Below are 13,011 nucleotides of genomic sequence, written 5' to 3' on the forward strand. Positions count from 1 at the left end.
CTCAGGAGGCAGAGACAGGTGGATCTCTGTGACTTTCAGGTCTATAGAGTGAATTTCAGCCCAATCAAAGCTACAGTGAGACCCTACCTCAAATAATAATAGCAACAACAGCAAATTAAAATCTTCCTATCCTTTATTTTATTTTGTGGGTATGGGTGTTCTGCCTGCATGCATTCTGTGTACCACATGTCTATCCTGTGCCCAAGAGGCTAAAAGAGGTGTTGGATCCCCTAGAACTGGAGTCACAGATGGTTGGGAATCACCGTATGGTTGCTGGGAATTGAAGAGCTCTACTTACAGAAGAGCAACCAGCACTCAGCAACCACTGAGACATCTTCAGTCCCTAAAATTAACTTTAAAAAATGTGTATATTTCCTCTTACCCTCTTACTCTCTTCCCTCTCTGTCCCCCTCTCCCCACTCCACTCCCTCCTCTCTCTCCACGTGTTCATGGCTGGCCTCTACACCTCTCCTCTCCTCACCTTGCCTCCCCTCCCCTCCCCTCCCCTCCCCTCCCCTCCCCTCCCCTCCCCTCCCCTCCCCTCCCCTCCCCTCCCCTCCCTTCCCCTCCCTTCCCCTCCCCTCTCCTCCCCTCCCCTTCTCTCTCTCTCTCTCTCTCTCTCTCTCTCCCCCTTCCAATGCCCTAAATAAACTCTATTCTATACATTACAAAAAATTGTATTTTTAAAATGGAAAAATGGAGTAACCAACTTGTAATTTAGCAGATGACATTTTTATCACACTGAGACTGAAGGTCATTCAGCCTTCTCTCTCTAATATAAAAGTTTGTTTTTAGTTGTTGATTATTTGGGAAAATTATTTAGGTTTTTCTTAACACATTATTGACAATGTTGCATAAATGCTACACATGAGCCACTGACAGCATTGTTAATGTGTGTGTGTGTGTGTGTGTGTGTGTGTTTGTCTGTATGTTAAAGTACAGGTTTACCATGGTGTGCACATGTGAGAGAGGACAGGTTTTTCACAACTACATTTTCCTGGAGTCATATTCCTTGGACTTTTTCAAGGCCTGAAAGTGAAGACAATTGAAGACAAAGCTTCAGGCTTTGGGGTGGTCCACCTCTGTATCCTACAAGGTTTAATGGCCACCTACCGCTTGCTGGCCCTACACAATGGATATGAGTGTGTACTCCAAGGTACACAGCAGAACTGGCTCCTCTTTCATCCACTCACAAGTGGAGGTTGGCACTGATGGTGAAACAGACTTGAAAACACAACCACTCTGCTACAGGGGATTGCTGTCCAGCTGTGGTCTGGATCCTTTAGGATTGAATCATGTGATCAGAGGAGAGGGGAAGGTCCAGTCAGAAGGACAGACACATATAAGCAGCTGGCGGAGATGGATCTCAATGTGTGCCAGACCTAAGGCACTCTGAGTTTGAGGGAGAGGTGGAGAGCAGGGAAGGAGTGTCACCAGTTAGTGGTTCCTAGAGTCCCCGGCAGAAGGCATCTCATGGATGAAATTAGAGAAGGGTCTTGAATTACAGAGTTTATTATGGCTAACTTTGGTGGGCCCAATGTAAGAACAACAACAACAACAACAAAGCAGGTGAGACAGGCAGGAGATAGATTCAGGATCAGAGGTCCTTTATTTTGTACAGGGAGCCAAAGAATTCAGGTGGCATCAGTGTCAGAAGCAGGGACAATCAGGTAACCTACAGTCACTAAGGACTGGAATGTGCCAACCTTCCCATAGGATCATCTAAGCAGAGCTCGTCTGGGCTCACAGAGACTGAAGCAGCCATCATGGAACCTGCATGGGTCTGAGGTAAGCCCTCTGCATATACATTACGGTTGTGTAGCTTGGTGTTCTTGTGGGGCTCCTAACAGTGGGAGTGGGGGTGTTTCCAACTCGACCCATTTCCTCGTCCTGCCGGGTTTCCAGACAGTTTGTACCTAGTCTCACTGTAACTTGTTCAGTGGAGACCCCTGGGAAGTCTGTTCTTTTTTTTTTTTTGAAGGGAAAATATGACTCTGATTTTAACTTAGTAGAACCTACATGTCGAACCTCTCTGACGACAGAACGGTGAGATAGACAAGCCCCTGAGGTGATAAACCTGTATTGTGTTGTTGTTGAGTTTTGTCCAGTGCTAGGGACTAGACCTAGGACTTGATACAAACACTATTACTGTTCTACACACTTAGCCAGGACCAATGTGTTACTGAAATAGTAACAGAAAAATAGTGATGATATAAGCCAGGCAGAATAGCAAATAGTTTTAATCCCAGCACTTGGGGAACTGAGGCAGGAGGATCAAGAGTTTGCATTTAGCCTAGGCTACACAATAAGACTACCTCAAAACAACCTGATAAATAAAAACTACTAAAAACGTAGATGCCGAGAGTTAAGTACTGCTGCAGCAAATTCTAAAAGTGTGTGTGGGCTTTGGAATCAGGTAGTGGGCAAAGGCTAAGAGAACATTTGAGAAGGTGCTGGTGAGAAGGCTCAGTGGGGAAAGACACTTGCTGCCAAGCCTGGTGACCTGAGTTCAATCCCAAGTCTTACAGGTAGAAGGAGAGCTCTGTTTCCTGCAAACTGTCCTCTGACCTACGTGTTGAGGCACGTATGTACCTACAAAAGGCAAATGTATGTAATATTTGAATTCATGAATGTAATATTTAAGAATTCATATTAAGAAACATCATAGAAAAAGTCAAGATAGTATTCAACTATTGGATGAAATCTTGACTTGGGCATGAAGCTCAGTTGGTAGAATGCTTGTGCTGGCTAGGGCTTGCTAGCTTTGCTCTCAAGCACTGCACACACTTGTAATCCCACACTTAAGAGGCTGGACAGGGGGATTGCGCACTTAGGACCAGCCTGGACTACATAGCAAGTCTTTGTCACTAAAAAGGGGGGAAAGAATGAAATAAAATTAAGCTCGATGTTGGAAATTCTCAGACAATAAACCAGAAAAATACTTTACCTCAAATTGTTCAAGTTGCCGGGTGTAGTGCTCAGTCCTTTAATCCCAGACTGTGGGAGGCAGAGGCAGGCAGATCTCAGTGGATTCAGGGCCAGCCTAATTTACATAGTGTGTTTCAGGATGCCAGGGCTATGTAGAGAGATCCTGCCCCCTGCCCCTGCCCTCTCTCTCTCTCTCTCTCTCTCTCTCTCTCTCTCTCTCTCTCTCTCTCACACACACACACACACACACACACACACACACACACACGTAATAATATAGAAATGTGAGCTAACTACAGTGGTGCACACCTCTGCACTTGGAAAGTAGAGGCAGGAGGATTGGGGGTTCAAAATCATTCTCTACTACAGTTTAAGCCCCAGGTCAGCCTGGGCAACATGACGCTCTATCTCAAACAAAACTAAGCAACAGACAGTAGGTTAGGAAGCATTGGAGTCCAGGGCTCACGTCTGCAGCAACTGCTTTTGGGTCCTGCTGTCTCAACAAACACTACAGTGTCCAGGAGAGAGTATGCTGAAGCTGGTAAATTTCTGTAACCACTCAGTGGCCTCAAAGTCTCTCACCTCAGCCCCACCCCCACTCCCACTCCCACCCCTACCCGCAAGCTTTTCAGGTACAGGAATTGAAAGAAACAACACTTCTTCCCAGCCTCTTCTGTGTTAGCCTCTTAAAGAAGGCTTTCTTCCCCAAGTCACTGACTGACCTCAGAAGCAACGGAACAGAAATTTCAGTAAGCGTGCACAGTAGAGTGTGCGCCCTTTGGAAAGGTAGAATGCAACTGGGTGTTGGCTCAGCATTTGGGAAGTCACACCCAAGAGTTCCCAGCTCTTAACCACCACAAATCAGCAGCTCTTGAGAACCAACTTCATACATCATACTCAGGACGCCAGGGATTGGCTGGGAATATTGATACTGAGAACTGAAAATCTTAGAGGGGCGGGGAACCTGGTTCAGCGGTTATGAGCATCGACTGCTCTTGTAGAAGTTCTGAGTTGGGTTCCCAACACCCCTGTCCAGGAGCTCCCCACAGCCAGTGACTCCAGCCCTGGGGACAGCTAGTGGCCTTTTCTGGACTTAGCAGCTTCCCCTTCCCCCTCCCCTCCCAGTTCCTCCCTCTCCCCCTCTCTCCCCCCATCCACCCCTCCTCCCTTTCTCCTCAGAGAAGGGGAGGCCTCCCGTGGATATCAACCCACCTTGGCATATCAAGTAGCAGCAGGACTTAATGCATCTTTTCCTATTGAGGCCAGACAAGGCAGCCTTTTATTTTAAAGAGGGGTGACTGGGTGCTTTGTAATCCTACCTTAGAGTGAGAGGCAGGAGGATGGATCACAAGGCGAAGGCCAACCTGGCTTACCTTGTCAGTTCCAGACCAGTCAGGGATGGCTGTACAGTGAGAACCTGTCTCAACCAAACCAAATAAACAGAAACAGGAAAAAAAAATTTTTTTAAAGAAACTGATGAGCTGGGATGGTTTTGCAAATGAAGCACTTGTGTGAAGATCAGCGCCTGTATCTTAGGAACCCACACAAACGCATGGCTAGCAAGGAGGCCGACCCACCTGTAATTCCAGCACAGTGACAGGAGGCAAGGCAGGAGATCCCCAGGGCGAGCTGGCCAGCTATGAGTCAGCTGAGAGATGCTGCTTCACTGTATAAGGTAAAGCGACCGGAACCATCTGGCATTCTCTGCCTCAGGTCCACCTCCGCACATACAGGTACAGTGTGCGTGATAACTGCTAAGGAAATGTAAAAAGAAAAAAAAAAAAGAACCAAAATGATATAGTTGACATGGATGAAAGATGAAGGCGTTTGCGGCTGAGTTTGAACCACAGAAATCAGATGGCAGACAGAGAACCCACTGCTGGCAACTGTGCTCTGACGGGTGTGCACTCAAACACGCTCTCTTAGCCTGCGAGCCATGCTGCAGACTGCATTCTGAATGTCTGATGCATGGAACACAGCGGATGCTCATTTGGTAAATGAACTTAGCCAGATACAGGAGGACAAATGCCATAGTATTGCTCTCATCTGAGGTAGCTGCAGACAGAAAGTACACTAGAGGTGTCCAGGGGCGAGAGGGAGGAAAAAATGAGAAATTACTTAGTGGTTAGAGTCTGGGGTGATGCAAACCTTTTAGAAAGAGAGAAGGGCGATGGTTGCAAAACACTGAATGGAATTCCCGCCACTTACAGCATTCCAGCATCCAGGTGTGTGGGTCGCATACTCAGTAGCAGAGTCCTTGCTTAGAGAAGGAGCTTGCCCTAAATTTGGCTACTTGGCACTGTATCCCAAAATAGGATGGAAAGCTTTTTTTGTGATATATATGTATTGTATGTGTATGCACATTTATACACATATGTATATACGTGCGTTTATGTATGAATATGTACAATATATGTATGTATGTGTATATATATTCACATGTATGCATACATAATTATATATGTATTATTGTTTGTTTTGAGGTAGAGTCTCACTGTGTAGCCTTGGCTGGCCTGGAATTTGTTTTTAGACCAGGCTGGCTTTGAACTCCCAGAGATTCAACTTTCTCTACCTTCTGAGTGCTAAGATTGAAGATGTTCACTGCCATGCCTGGACCTGTTGCGCATATTTTATGATACAAGGCCTTACTATGGAGTTCAGGCTAGCTTTAAACCCACAACTGTACTGCCACTGCCTCCACAGTGCCAGACCTAAACACATGCACCATTACGATGTCTATCTAGAATCAAGTTTTTTTTTTTTCGTTAGTATTATTTTTACGAGACCCTAGGATTCCCCTTGAACTCACTGTTTGACTGAAAATGACCGTGAACTTCTGCTTTTCCTTCCTCCACCTTTCAAGTGCCTGGATTATAGGTGAATGCCACCACTGTCTTTACGCAGTACTGGGGACCAAACCCACAGCTTTGCACATGGTAGGCAAGCACCCTACCAACTAGGCTACATCCCCAGCCCCTGTTTGTGTCTTTGCCTGTTTGTGTGAGACAGGATCTCACTCAGTAGTTCTGGCCCAGAACTCAATATGTGATCCTCCTGCCTCAGCTTTGCCAGTTCTGACTCTGGGTTGCAGCCCCACACCCGGCAAGGAATGTAATGCCTGTGCGTGTTACAGCAGGGGCAAACCTTTGAGCCCATTATAGTAAATCAAATAAATTAACATGAAAGGGTAGATATGGAATGACTCTGCTTGTGTGCGGCATTAGAACAGGCAGTCATAAAGATAGGAAGCCACAGAGGTCACCTAGGGTAGAGAAAACGGAGAGCGATTGCTTAACGGGTCAGAGTTTCTGTTGAGGATAATGAAAAAATTCTCCGGAATAATGGGGGTGGTTGCGCAACATTGCAACCAACAATTTATGTGCATGGCTCCTCAGTAGTGAGCATGCCTGGATATTCTAACAGAAATGCTGTGAGAGCTGTGTCTGTGCCTGCAGTCCCCACACTTGTGAGGTAGAGGCCGGAGGAGCAGGGATCCAGCAGCATTCCTGGCTATGAGACCCTGTCTCAAAAGAGATGAAGTGAGTGCCAGGACCTCCCCAACAGAGTGCAGAAGGTACGCACATGGCCATGGGCTTGCGAGCCCCAGGGTGATCAAGGGGGCTTCGGAAACAGGTGGGGAGAGGAAACCTCGTCAGAAAATGGGCTACAAATTTCAGTTTGCAGTGGGTGTGTAGAAGCATGTTCCCTCTCTCTACTCCTCACACCCAATAAATTATAGGAGATTAATTAATGAGTCACCGAGGGCTTGATAAATCAGTGGAGCAGCCTCTTGACCTCTGTCTGCTTGTACCTCAGTTTACAATAGGGTTTCCTTCATTGGCCAGTCTCCTGAAGCTGATTCTTTGCTTTCTTCCCCTCAGCTTCTCTGATGATTGCACACATGTACAGCAAACACTTAATTCCATTCACCCCCCCACTGCTTTCTCTCACCTCACACTCCCATTCACCCCCATTCACACCCAATTTGCCCCCATTCATACCTCATTCACCCCCACTGCCTTCTCTCACCCCACACCCCCATTCTCCCCCACTGCCTTCTCTTACTCCACACCCCCATTCACACCCCCACTCACCCCCATTCATACCCCCACTCTCCCCCATTCACACACCCATTCACACCCCATTCACCCCCACTTCCTTCTCTCACCCTGCAACCCTTGGACCCCTTCTGCTGTATTTTAGTTTAGTTTATTCTTTGAGACAGGGTCTCACTATGGAGCCCTGGCTGCTCTAGAACTTGCTAATATTGAACCAGGCTGGTATTGAACTCATGGAGATCGTCCTGAGTGCTGGAATTAAAAGTACGCACCACCATGCCTGGTATTTTATTTTATTTTATTTTAGAATTTCATACATGAACATGAGTACTATATTTACATCACTCCTCTCTCCCTCCCTCTTCTCCTCCCTCCAACTCCTCCTGTGTTCCCCCTCTCAACTTCATAGCCTCTTTTCAAATTAATATTGTTTTTTACACACACACACACACACACACAGAGTACAACTTGCTGAGTCCACTTAGTGTCACCCATAGGCATATGCGTTTAGGGCTGACCATTTAGGATTTGAGGGGCTCTCTTTTTTTAAGACTTATTATATTGCCATGCTTTGTGGCATATGCCTTTAATCCTAGCACTTGTGAAGTAGAGGGATCTGAGTGAGTTCAAGGCCAGCTTAGTCTATGCAGCAAGTTCCAGGACAGCCAGGGCTACATAGAAAGACCCTGTCTCCAAAAAAACCAAATCATTTTACTTACTTTTCCACGTCTGTGTGAGTGTCTGTGTGTGTCTGTGTCTATGTGTGTAAGAGTCTGTGTCTTTGTAAGTGTGTGTGTGAGAGAACATGTGTGTGAGCATCTGTCTGTGTGAGTGTGTGTGTGGTTGTGTATGTGTGTGTGTGTGTTCAGGTAGCCGCAGATGCTGTGAGTTCACCATTGTGACAACCATGTCATGTCTAGAGGATGGCTGTTGACAACACTCCTTCCCATCCTTCTCTTACACACCCCACCAACACCACCCCCAGAGAGAATGCCTCTCTGTGTTGTCCTGGCTGTCAGGGAACTCCTTCTGTAGACCAGGCTGGCCTCAAACTCAGAGATCCACCTACCTGCCTCTGCCTCCAGAGTGCTGGGATTACAGATGTGAGCTTCTTTTTTCTTTTTTTTTTTTTTTTTAAAGATTTATTTATTTATTATATATAAGTACACTGTAGGTGTCCTCAGACACTCCAGAAGAGGGCGCCAGATCTCGTTACGGATGGTTGTGAGCCACCATGTGGTTGCTGGGATTTGAACTCTGGACCTTCGGAAGAGCAATCGGGTGCTCTTACCCACTGAGCCATCTCTCCAGCCCCATTCTTTTTTCTTTTTTAAGACAAGATCTTGCTAAGAAGCTCTGGCTGGCCCTGGAACTCCCGATGTAGACCAGGCCAGCCTTGAACTTCCAGTGGTTTGTCTGCTTCTGCTTCACAAGGGCTGGACCCAAACATATACCTCCTCCCGCCCCATGTGTATATGTATGTTTGCATATGTATGTGCAGGGCTCTCTCTCTCTCTCTCTCTCTCTCTCTGTGTGTGTGTCTGTGTGTCTGTGTGTTGCTATTACAAAGGAGTTTGGTTCGTAGCACCCATATTAGGTGGCTCACAAGTGCCTGTAACTACAACCTCAGGGGATCCATCACCCTGAGGTGATACACATAATGCATACTTAACACATAATTAAAAATAAATCTAAAAATGAACGAAACCAAATTATGGGAAAGAAAACAGATATTGAGGGAGGGCATAAAGAAAACAAGTGCACAAAACCAAAGAGTTGGGTCAGAGCTCCAGAGCTTGTCACCCAAGATGCCTCAGAGCAGAAACAAGCAATGGCGGAAGTCTGAAATGCTGGTAAAAGTTGTCTCTGTGGATCTGGAACTTGGGTCACCACCTCCCTTCCTTGTAGTGAGTGAAGCAGTTCTTGGAACTGTTCAGGTCAGAGTTCAGATACCCAGAATCTAGAAAGCTGGGTGTGCATGGAGGACCATCTGTAGCCCAAGCAGACAGGAAGAGGAGACAAGGAGTCCCTCCATAAACCAAAAGCCAGATTCGCCAAACCAGAGACGGTAATGTCTGTGGAAGAGGGTCTCACTTCAGCCAATTTCCTACAAAGATAATGACTGATATGCTAACGATCCATTTTCCTAGTCAAGTTCACACTGCACCTCTTGGAGAACTTACCCATGCCCTCTGGACTTGGGCGTTTCGTGGTCCTCCCAGGAGTCTGGCATTTACCACGTCAGATTTTCTCCCTCCCTGGGATCTGAGTAATGACCTATTTTCATATTTCTGGTAAGCTCTTATCATTGTGATAGTCCACATACTGGTCACGCAAGGCACCTACTTGTTTGTTTGTTTTTAATTCTTCCACTGAGACAGCAGAAGAGATGGTTTATTGCATCGATTACACTTGGGCACAAATGAGAATGAATGCAGTGGGTCCAGGGCAGAGGACCAACAGGGACTTTTTCACTTGCAAGCAAGGTGACACTCTCACAGGTTGGCATCGAAAATCTGGTACAAGTTCCAGATCCACTGAGACAACTTTTACTAGCATCCCAAACCCCCAGAATTCCTTGTTTCTGCCCTGGAGCATCTTGAGTAACAAGCCAGTTTAGCTGGGCTTCTGCCTCATCTCTCTTGCTTTGTGCATTAGCCTGCACATTGGCTCTTTCTCCACTCTCTCTGTTCTCATGGAGCAGAAGTCTGAATGCGGGAGATGGTCCTAAGGTGAAGCGCATGTCTGACTCTTAAACATCTTCTTTCCTTTTACTCTTTTCAACACAGGATCCAGTTACAAAGTAATAACACAGGTGTGGGAATTCAGATTTGGAGGGGGGGGTAAATGGACACAAAGGAATGTTTGTTCTTGTATAATGACAAATAATTATAGCATTGCTTACTTTAAACATAGTTTCCTTAGTCAGTCATGGAGGCCCAGACCTCCAGTCCCACCACTGAAGAGGCAAAGGCAGGTGGATCTCTGTCAGTGTAAGACAAGCCAGTCTACATAGCAAGCTCCTGGTTAGTCAGAGCTACATAGTGATCCTCCCTCTCCCTCCCCCTTCCCCTCCCCCTCTCCCTCTCCCTCCCTCTCCCCCTCTCCCTCTCCGGCTCCCTTCCTCCCCATCTTACTCTGAAATAGGATCTCACTATGTAGCTTTAGCTATCCTGGAACTCACTGTGTAGATCAGACTGGCCTCGAACCCACAGAGATCCAAGTGCCTCTGTCTCCTGAGTGCTGGAATTAAAGTCACACACCACTGTGCCCAGCTGAGACCTTATAACAAATAAGCAAATCCAATTTTCTCATGCGATGCTAGGGACTGAACATAGGGCCTTGTATACACTACCATCGAACCATGTCTCAGCCTGGTAAGTGATTATGTTTTAATATTTATTTATTTAAAAATATTTATTTATTTATTATATGTAAGTACACTGTAGCTGTCTTCCGACACTCCAGAAAAAGGCATCAGATCTTATTATGAATGGTTGTGAGCCACCATGTGGTTGCTGGGATTTGAACTCAGGACCTTCAGAAGAGCAGTCAGTGCTCTTAACCGCTGAGCCATCTCTCCAGCCCCCTAGTATTTATTTTTGTTTATTTGTTTCTATACTTACGAATTTGTGCGCATGTGGAGGTCTGAGAACAACTTTGTGGAGTCAGTTCTCTCCTGCCGCCAGTGTGAATCCTAGGGATTACATCTGGGTGATTTGGTTTAGCAGCAAGCACCACCACTCACTTAGCCAGCTCAGTGGCCCAGTAATTTATTTAACTAACAAACAAACAAACAAACAAACAAATGAACACACAAACACCACGGACCTGGAAAGATGTCTGGGTGGCTAAGAACCTTGGCTGCTCTTGCAGAGGATCTGGTCCAGTTCCCAGCACCCACATGAAAGGTAACAACCTTCTGTAACTCAATTCCCTGATTCCTGGTTCTGGCCTTCGAGAATACCAGCCCCACACATGGTACACATACATACACGTAATCAAAACACCTGAGACACATAAAGCGAAAATAAATCTTTTTTTTATGTTTTTTTTTTAGATTTATTTATTTATTATATGTAAGTACACTGTAGCTGTCTTCAGACACACCAGAAGAGGGCTTCAGATCTCGTTACGGATGGTTGTGAGACACCATGTGGTTGCTGGGATTTGAACTCAGGACCTTTGGAAGAGCAGTCGGGTGCTCTTACCTGCTGAGCCATCTCACCAGCATAAATATTTTAAAAAACAAAACTCCACAAGAGACTGGAGAGATGGCTCACAGGTTAGGAGTACTTCCTGCTCTTGCAAAGAGCCCCCATTCAGTTTCCGGCACCCACGTGGCGGCTCACAACTGTCTACAACTCCAGTGCCAGGGGATTCAATGCCCTCTTCTGGCCTCCATACATGCAAACCCTCATACACATTAGAAACAATAAAACCAAAACTCTGCAAAGACAACATCTATGAGTCCTAATGATGTAATGATGCAAGAAATGTCAAATATCCAGATTTTAAACCACTACAAAGAGACATTCTGTTAGAAAATGATCTTTTAGCTGGGCGGTGGTGGCGCACGTCTTTAATCCCAGTACTTGGGAGGCAGAGGCAGGTGGATTTCTGAGTTCGAGGCCAGCCTGGTTTACAAAGTGAGTTTCAGGACAACTAGGGCTATACAGAGAAACCCTGTCTCGAAAAACAAAAACAAAAACAAAATCTTTTAAATGTCTTTCATTGATATTGAAATAGCTGAGAGGCACCTCTAATTTGGATGACGAAATTAATAGGCTGTGTAACCGTGAGATGAGTGGGTGATGATTGTGAGGAACGTGGAACAGAATACAGGATGCAACTGTTTCCTTTCAGGGCTTTTGGTCGTACAAAGCCTGTGAAGGAAGGTCCAGTTGATCATTGTTTATGGCTGTCTTACACAGGCTTCCAAAGGATACACTCTATTATTATTATTATTATTATTATAGCATTAAATTGAAAGTCTAGAATGGTTAAAAACAAAACACACTGAATTACAAACCAGTGAAGCCTAAGACAGGCAAATGTAATGTACTGTCCTGAGTTAGAAAAAGGACACTAAACCCTATAGGTGGAACAGCAATATGAACTAACCAGTACCCCGGAGCTCTTGACTCTAGCTGCATATGTATCAGAAGATGGCCTAGTCGGCCATCACTGGAAAGAGAGGCCCATTGGACTTGCAAACTTTATATGCCCCAGTACAGGGGAACACCAGGGCCAAAAAGTGGGAGTGGGTGGGTAGGGGGGTGGGGGGGGGGGAGGGTAGGGGGGTGGGGGGAGGGTAGGGGGGTGGGGGGAGGGTAGGGGGGTGGGGGGAGGGTAGGGGGGTGGGGGGAGGGTAGGGGGGACTTTTGGGATAGCATTGGAAAGGTAAATGAAGAAAATACCTAATAAAAAAAGAAAAGAAAAAGGACACTAGCTTAAAAAAAAAAAAAACCAACTCAAGGAAATCCGTGCAAACTAAGGAGTTTAGTTAATAATGAACTAATAATGGCCTGCTAATAGTAATAGGCGAGCTGTACGAAGGTAAGATGTCGGTAAAGGGAACGGCTCACTAATGCTCTCGAAGAGCATGAGGGAATCTCTATACCATCTGGTCTCAGTTCCTTAAGTCTAAAGCTGCTTTAAAACTGGCTCCGTAGTAAAGGTGCTTTCTGTACAAGCCAGGTGACCTGAATTTGACGCCTGGAATCTATGCAAAGGTGGAAGGAGAGAACAGAGTCCCCAGTGTTGTTCTTTGAACTTTGAGCACATGTGGGGACATCCCCCACACATGCATATATCATGTGCGCACACACAAGTACTAGATAAAAATAATCTTAAACTAAAAATCATGTTTTCCGAAAGCAGAAAGAGAGCTAACGGTGTGACTCAGTTGGTAGCATTTGCCTAATGTTTGTGAGAACCTGGCTTTACTGCTCAGCACCACAGCTGGTGGTCCTTACCTATGATCCTGTTACCTGGGAGGGGGAGGTAGAAGGATCAGAAGTTC

This window comes from Mus caroli, unplaced genomic scaffold, assembly GCF_978045245.1.
Source record: "Mus caroli unplaced genomic scaffold, Mus_caroli_1 scaffold_11, whole genome shotgun sequence".
Classification (NCBI taxonomy): Eukaryota; Metazoa; Chordata; class Mammalia; order Rodentia; family Muridae; genus Mus; species Mus caroli.